Source organism: Triticum urartu, chromosome 6, assembly GCF_003073215.2.
Source record: "Triticum urartu cultivar G1812 chromosome 6, Tu2.1, whole genome shotgun sequence".
Taxonomy (NCBI): Eukaryota; Viridiplantae; Streptophyta; class Magnoliopsida; order Poales; family Poaceae; genus Triticum; species Triticum urartu.
Window position 1 is genome coordinate 284170886 of NC_053027.1, and position 8845 is coordinate 284179730.

Genomic DNA, 8845 nt, shown 5'->3' on the forward strand with positions numbered 1-8845 from the left:
ACTCCGTCAAGGAATCCAAGTTGGATGTGCTTCAAAGCCAACTTGACAAGTTCAAGATGAAGGATGGTGAAGGTGTCGCTGAAATGTACTCTAGGCTTGCTCTCATCACAAATGAGATTGCCGGCTTAGGAAGTGAAGAGATGACCGATAAATTCATCATCAAGAAGATCCTAAGAGCCTTGGATGGAAAATATGATACCGTGTGCACATTGATCCAAATGATGCCCAATTACAAAGATCTCAAGCCAACGGAAGTGATTGGAAGAATTGTTGCTCATGAGATGTCACTTAAGGATAAAGAGGAACTTCACAACAAATCAAGTGGTGCCTACAAGGCCTCATGTGAAGCCCCTACATCATCAAGTGAGAAACAAGACTTCAATGAAGAATTGAGCTTAATGGTGAAGAACTTCAACAAGTTCTACAAGAATAGAAGCAAAGAGAGAAGCTCCAAATCAAGGTCCTACAATGACAAAAGATCTTCTAGTCGAGAGCGAAACTGTTACAATTGTGGAAGAACCGGACACTATTCCAATGAGTGTACGGCTCCCTACAAGAGAAGAGAAGATTCTCCAAAAAGAAGAAGCAAAGGATCACCACCAAGAGAGAGAAGGAGTAGAGATGATCGTTATGAACGAAGATACTCATGGAGAAGCAAGGATTCAGAAAGGAAGGAAAAATCATCAAGGAGCTACACAAGATGAAGACATCAAGCTCATGTTGGTGAATGGGTATCCGGCTCCGACTCCGACAGCCACTCCGAGAGAAGTTATCACTCCGACTCCGAAGATACTCAAGATAAAGGTGTTGCCGGTCTAGCACTTGTGTCAACCAACTCCTACGACATATTTGACTCACCAAATGAAGGAATTGGAAGATGCTTCATGGCCAAAGGTCCTAAGGTAACACACCCCGAGTATGTTGATTTCAATAGTGATGAAGATGACTTGTTAGGTGATGATTTGCTTGGTGACAAATCTAGTGATGAATACTATTATGAAAGACCAATTAATCATGCTAATCAAGATAAAACGAGTGACAATGATAAGGAGAAGATTGAGGCCCTAACTAAAGAACTAAAAACTCTTAAGTTAGCTCATGACACTATCTTCGAAGATCATCGAGAACTTTTAAGAGCTCATGAGAAGCTATGCTTTGAAAAGCTCAATCTCGAGCAAGAGCATGAGTTCTTAAAGGCAATCAATGATGATCTCCGCAAGAAAAGTTCTTCTTACATTGCCAAGCATTTACTCTTATCCACTTACATGCCTCAAGTCAAATCTAACAAGAAAGATTCTTCCTCTAGTAGTAACAATGATCATGCTAAATCCAATATTGTTGCTTCTAGTAGTTCTCTTGATTCCACTAATGATTCTCTTAGCCAAGTTACACTTGAGCAAGAAAATAGCTTATTGAAGGGAATTATAGAGAAAGGAGTGTACAAAAGCCTTGCCGGGAGTAAGCAATTCGAGGAAATTTTGCGCAAGCAAGGAATGCACCAGAAGAATCAAGGTGTTGGTTTTGAACGAAAGTTCAATGCCAATGGAGTTGAGTGGGAAGAAGATCAATACCCCAAGACAAAGTTTGTCCCTCAACAAGAGAAGTTTTTCAAAGGGACACAATCTCAAGATGATCTTCCACCACAAGACTACGAGCAAAAAGGCAAGGACAAGCTTCAAGAGGAAATTGATGCATTTGAAGAAGCTCCTAAGACCTTAGTCAAGTGGATTCCCAAGACTACTTCAAGTTCCACTTCATCAAGTACGACTACAACTCCAAGGATTCCCATCAAGATGATGTGGATCCAAAAGAAGAAGAACTAGAGAGTTCTTGAGGGTGACTCCGCCAACATACTTCACTCTTATCATTTTGGCAAGAACAAGTGCAATCAACTTCCACATCTTGCACTAGTTCAAGGAGTCACAAACCCTCTTGTTGGTAAGACAAGGGACAAGGTAACCTAAAGTTTTCATGGACATCATATTTTGTGTGCATCACTCTATGTCTATGGATATCCTTGTTTGTTCCTTGTGGGACTAACCCATGTAGGTATTGAAAGTGCAATTCACTCAAATGGATAGCTCCAAGAGATCTACATCAACATTGAGCATCCACATCTTCAATATCTACATGAAGTCATCATCAACAAAACCCAAGGTTAGTTCATCCCTCTTAAGGGGGGATATCACATCTAGGGGGAGCTTTACTCTAAGACTTGAGCTAAAGCAACTCTAAAGATGTGAACAAAACAATGCATTATGTAAAAGTGGTAACCCCACTTGAGCTTAAACGATGAGTATGACCTACGATCAAGTGTTCTCACTTGACTCCTAAGTCAATATACTCATATATAGATGACCTAGTCATCGCAAATTGCTTGATAGATGCTAGAATTGGTTGTGCATGCTTTGCCACATATTTCATTTGCTATCTTATTGTGTGAGCATGCTGATTGCATATTTTACTCATTCAAGGACATCCACTTGTTGCTTTGACTGTTTGGCTTTATCTTCTTTTGCCAAGTGGATGGACAAGAATGCCTAAGAACCTTCTCTAGCTATCTATGCTTTTCTCGTCTCAAACTCTATTCATGCTGCATCACAAAAATTGATCAAGTCAGATTCGAACCACTCTGTGTGAGGAGCGCTCGGAGTCCCCGATTCATCATAGACTTAAACTTCCAAAACCTCTTTATGAATCTCGGTCTGACCGATACTCCATTTTCGGTCCTACCGAGTTCATTAAGTTGATCTAGGTTTTCGATCTCGGTGCAACCGATTTGAACTTTTCGGTCACACCGAGTTGCAAAAACTGCACACAGTTTTGCATCTCGGTGCCACCTAGTCGTTCCACTCGGTCACACCGACAGGGTCGGGCTATATATAGTGACAGGCAGAATTTTGGAAATTTCTCCGAAACCTCCTCGCCCGTGCGATAGCCTGCTCTGCCCCCAAGGTCTCCAGATCGTCTCCTCGCCGCCAGCAGCCTCCAGTCGCTGGTCTTCGCCGCCGTCAACGGATTTCTGCCCCGCCGTTGCCGCCGTAGCAAGTCCACGCCGAACTAGGGTATGGACTTGATCATTGTGCTATTCCTCAATCTGATTCCTAGCACATTGTGATCATCATGAATCTTGCCACGATTGATAAACTTCTATCCAGTCAAAACGCTCGTAGATTAGGTTTAATTCGAAAATTTTAGGGTTAGGTTTCCGCCGAAACCATCTCGGACCCACCGAGTTGAAAAACTCGGTCCCACCGATCTGGCTTTTGCCATTGCACAAGTTAAACTCGGAATGACCGAGAATAACTTATCGGTGCGACCGATTTTGGAATTCTGTGAAACCCTAGCCGTCTCGGTGCCACCGAACTGTGACTCGGTCTGACCGAGTTCACCAGTTCTGGTGCCAAAACTGCTTCGGTGTCACCGAGTTTGAAAATCGGTAGATCCGAGATGCTTTCTGTGGAAAACTAAAACTAAGTTTTTGAGTTAATCTTTTGCAAAAATCTCTGCTTTTTGTGATGCTCATCCACTCTATCTTATCCATAATCTATTCACAGGGTCAGCAGTCAGTGAGCAACATGTCTGATCAAAGTGACAGCCAAAACCTCTCAGAGCAGCAAGTTGTCATGAGTGAGGGCACTAGCCCCTCAAGTTCTTCTGATGATGGCAGCAGGAGCACACCCAGAAATCTGCCTAAGGCTGCCACACGTCAAAGAAAGAAGAGAACGTATGATTCTGAGGATGAAGACTATGTGGCAGAGGAAGAGGCCACTTCCAAAAGGGTTGAGCCAGCTCAAGGCTCAAAGCCAGGCCTGAAAGTCAAGAGGCCAGCAGGGAGGCAGCCAATGTCAAAGGCTAGAGCCTCAACCGAGAAGCCTGCACCTGCTCCCATTGAGCCCATTGCTGCTGAGGGCAAAAAGAGTAAGGAAAGAGTGAAGAAGACAGTAGCCAAAGTGCTTGGGAGAGCCTCCATCATGGTAGAGGAGGAGGAGGAAGAAGAGGCAGCTGCACCAGCGCCCAAGGCAGCCAAACTTATGGGAGATGTCATAAGGTCAGGAACAGTTGCATCCAAGCCCAAGGAGGCACCCAAGGCTGCATCTAAGCCTAAGACAGCACCAAAGAGAAACACAAGGAGTATACCTGCCGCAGAAAAGAACAAGGCCCCAGTGCCTGAAGCCATTGAAGAAGAGGAAGAGAGTGTCCTCCGGAAGCTCAAGCCCAAGATCCCAGACCACAACGATGCTCATCCTGTGGCTGAGGATATGAAGCTCAGGAGAGATTCAGGGCTAAGGAAGTGGAGAGAAGCAGACCCATATGCTTCTAGGAGAAGGACTCTCGTGGATTATAGATTTCACACCAAAGAGCAACAAGACTTTTATGAGACTGTTTTGCTTGACAAGAAGCCAATCGTTTGTGACATGAGATGGGTCGACTGGACCTACATCAAGGAGAATGAGGAGTACTTCCCAGGAGTTCAGGACAGCTTCAGAGCGTGTGGAGTAGAGGACTTTGTTGGGCAGAAGCTCACAAAGTGGAACGAGGAACTCATCATGCAGTTCTACTCCACAGCTCACTTTTATCCGGATGGAAGGGTTACATGGATGTCAGAGGGTACAAGGTACCAGTCTACAGTGGCTGAGTGGGCACAGATCATCAATGCCCCAGAAGAGCAAGATGGGGACTTGGATATCTATGCCAAGAAAAAGATGGACCATAACTCCATGTCCAACATGTATAAGGAAATTCCCAATGAAGCTCTTGACACATTCAAGTTTGGCTCAGTGCACTATCTGCTCTCAGGATTGCCCACTATCAATTGGATACTAAGGCACACTCTGTTGCCCAAGTCTGGAGATCACAATATGATCAGAGGTCACGCGATCAACTTGCTTCATGTCTTTGATGTGCCTCAAAAATTCAAGGTCATGAGTCTCATTGTGGAAACCATTAAGAGGACAGCTGCAGATCAGAAGAGGAGCTGTGGATATGCCCCTCAGATTCAGGAGCTCATCAACTCCAAGATGGGCACGGGCATATACTTGTTGGATAAGGAACACCTGCCCATCCGTCCAGAATTTGAGAAAAATGAAGTTGTGATGACAGAGAATGAGCCATCGTCTGCACAAGCATTTGCAAAGAAGGAGAAGGCGAAGAAGGAAAAAGCTGCTAGGATGCCTACTCAAGCAGAGGCATCTGAGTACTTCTTGAAGACCAAACAAGAGCAGCTCAGTTACTTGATTGCATCCACGCTGAGAATTGAGCAAAGTCTAGCCAACCTCACTAAGAATCAGCAGAGCCTAGAGAGGATCATGGAACAGAAGTTCTATGACTTGGATGTCAAGGTAACAGAAGTTCAGTCTGTAGTGGAGCAGCTTCAGGAGGACATGAATGAGAGGAGAGGCAGGACCACGACTCATGCTTTTTCTAGAGTGCCACGAGGTCCGAGGTTGTCTGCACTGCCAGTTGCTGACACCAGAGCTACAACTTCAGCACCAGCTACAGCCTCAGCTCCAGCGTCTACCTCAGCTCCAACTCCAGCAACTACTTCAACATCTACAGAAGCCTTCATCCTTGGAGTGATCCGGACTCCACCACCACCTGAAGATCAAGCCTGAGCGACGACTTAGCACTATGCATTTTCTAGGAACTTTTTGGTAACTTGTTGCCAAAGGGGGAGAAGATGTGTAGATCATAGGCTTCGAGAGAGAGAGTGTGTTGCTTTTCTCTCTTGCTTTATTTGGTGGTTTTTCGAACTTTGTTTGCTTTTGAGTGCTTGATACTACGTCCTTATGTTTGTGAGACATCGAAGATCATGTGTTTGATCATAAGCTACACTTAATGTTTGCTTGATGCTTGCTTAAATATTATCATTATATCTATCATTTGTGATCATTCACTATTCTTGGTGATGAGTGCATGTATTTCATTCTTATCATTTTGAGCGCTCCACCAAGATGTATGTGACATGGAAGAGTAACCCATGACTCTAACTCATTGTGCATTTGCAGTCCAAAGCAAATTTTAAATATGCACAAATTTAGGGGGAGCTCTTACTTATCACATACTTCTCAAAGCGACGATATATTTCATGCTTATTATCATTTGTCGAAGCTTTGATCTATATGTTGTCATCAATTACCAAAAAGGGGGAGATTGAAAGTGCAACTATCCCTAGGTGGTTTTGGTAATTCATAACAACATATAGCTCATTGAGGTAATGCTATTCCAAGATGATTATTTCAGGAAAGCTCAATGATTGGCATGGCATGGATATGAAAGTGGAACCCTCAAAATGCTAAGGACAATGGATTGGCTCAAGCTCAAAAGCTCAAGACTCTTCATTTCATATTTTAGTGATCCAAGATCACATTGAGTCCATAGGAAAAGCCAATAATATTAAGGAGGGATGGGGTGTTGCTTAATGAGCCTCTTGCTTCATGTGCTTAGTGATATGCTCCAAAACCCTCAACTACTTTCCCATATCCACATATGACCTAAACTCTAAGCCAAACTCGGTCCTACCGATTCTTCCTATCCGGCGCCACCGAGTTTCACTTGTCATTAGCCACTGCCAAAACCCTAGCAATTCGGTTCTACTGATAAGGTTCTCGGTCCCACCGAGATGGGGTTGCAATCTCTCTGTTTTCCTTTCGTAACTTTTCGGTCCCACCGAAAGAGCGAATCGGTCCCACCGAGATTGCAATGCAAACTCAGTGTTTCCCCTTTGTAACTTTTCGGTCTCACCGAGTTTCACTCGGTCCCACTGAAAGAGCAAATCGGTCCCACCGAGTTTCCTGACCAACTCTCTGGTTAGCTAATTACCAAACTCGGTCTCACCGAGTTTGTGTAATCGGTCTCACCGAGATTACGTTATGCCCAAACCCTAACCGAATCGGTCCTACCAAGTTGCATGTCAGTCCCACCGAAATTCCTAACGGTCACTAGATTTACATTTTCGGTCCGACCGAGTTTTATGACTCGGTCCCACCGAGATTGGAAAACTGTGTAATGGTTGGATTTTGTGTGGAGGCTATATATACCCCTCCAACTCTTTCTCATTCAGTGAGAGACCCATCAGAACACACACATCATTCCAACTCATTTGTTCTGAGAGAGAACCACCTACTCATGTGTTGAGATCAAGACATTCCATTCCTACCATATGAATCTTGATCTCTAGCCTTCCCAAGTTGCTTTCCACTCAAATCTTCTTTCCACCAAATCCAAATCCTATGAGAGAGAGTTGAGTGTTGGGGAGACTATCATTTGAAGCACAAGAGCAAGGAGTTCATTACCTACACACCATTTGTTACTTCTTGGAGAGTGGTGTCTCCTAGATTGGCTAGGTGTCACTTGGGAGCCTCCGACAAGATTGTGGAGTTGAACCAAGGAGTTTGTAAGGGCAAGGAGATCGCCTACTTCGTGAAGATCTACCGCTAGTGAGGCAAGTCCTTCGTGGGCGATGGCCATGGTGGGATAGACAAGGTTGCTTCTTCGTGGACCCTTTGTGGGTGGTTGCTTCTTCATGGACCCTTCGTGGGTGGAGCCCTCCGTGGACTCGCGCAACCGTTGCCCTTGGGTGGAGCCCTGTGTGGACTCGCGCAACCGTTACCCTTCGTGGGTTGAAGTCTCCATCAACGTGGATGTAGGATAGCACCACCTATCCGAACCACGGGAAAAACATCTGTGTCTCCAATAGCGTTTGAATTCTCCAAACCCTTCCCTTTACATTCTTGCAAGTTGCATGCTTTACTTTCCGCTGCCCATAAACTCTTTGCATGCTTGCTTGAATTGTGTGATGATTGCTTGACTTGTCCTAGAATAGCTAAAATCTGCCAAGAACTAAAATTGGGAAAAGGTTAAGCTTTTATTTGGTCAAGTAGTCTAATCACCCCCCCTTTAGACATACTTTCGATCCTACAGAGCCCCGAGCCTTGCCTAAGGAGGGTGCCGGGCATGCCTTCCTATGTGAGAGAGGGTGGCGCTCCCTGATTGGGCGCAGATCCTGACGCAACACCTCCGGAGGCGCCTGCCTCCTTATGGCTTGGGCCAGGCGAAACCTTCTTCTTCTTAAGGGCCGCCTCGGGAAGCCTTCCGTTGCTGTGGTCTGGGTCTTTGATTGCTGTGGCTTGGAATGCGCGCTCAAGTGAACACACCGCGTCCCTTTCTTCACAGGGTACGGTGATGACTCCACCGCTTCCTGGCATCTTGAGGACATTGTACCCATGGTGAGTCACTACCATGAACATGGCCAGGGCTGGGTACCCGAGGATGGAGTTGTATGGCAAAGGATGTGGGCGACGTTGAAGTCGATGTGCTCAGTGCGGTAGTTGTTGCGCTGCCCGAAGGTGACAGGAAGGCGAACCTGCCCTATTGGAACAGTGGAACCATCAGTGACTCCTGAGAAGGGCTTGGTCGGCTGAAGCTAATCGTACGGCACTTGGAGATTGTCGAACGTCTTGACGGACATGACGTTGAGTCCTGCTCCGCCATCAATGAGGGTCCTGGTGACCTGCACATTGCTGATGACTGTGGAGCAAAGCATCGGGAGGACTCCGGCCGTTGCCGCACACTTGAGCTGATCCGCTGAGCTGAACGTGATTGCGCACGTAGACCACCTGAGAGGGCGCGTGGCCTCAAGCTTGGGGAGGACTGCATTCACCTCGCGAGCAAACTGCTTGAAGATGCATTGTGAGGCTGGGGCCTGCACGCCACCCAAGATGCAAGCGATTGCGCGCGGCTCCTGGAAGCCCCCAGCTCCCTCATCTTGATGTTGGTCTTCATTCCTCCTTGGCGGTGGCGGTAGAGGAGGAAGGCCTGCGTTGCCATGCAGGCAATCCTCACG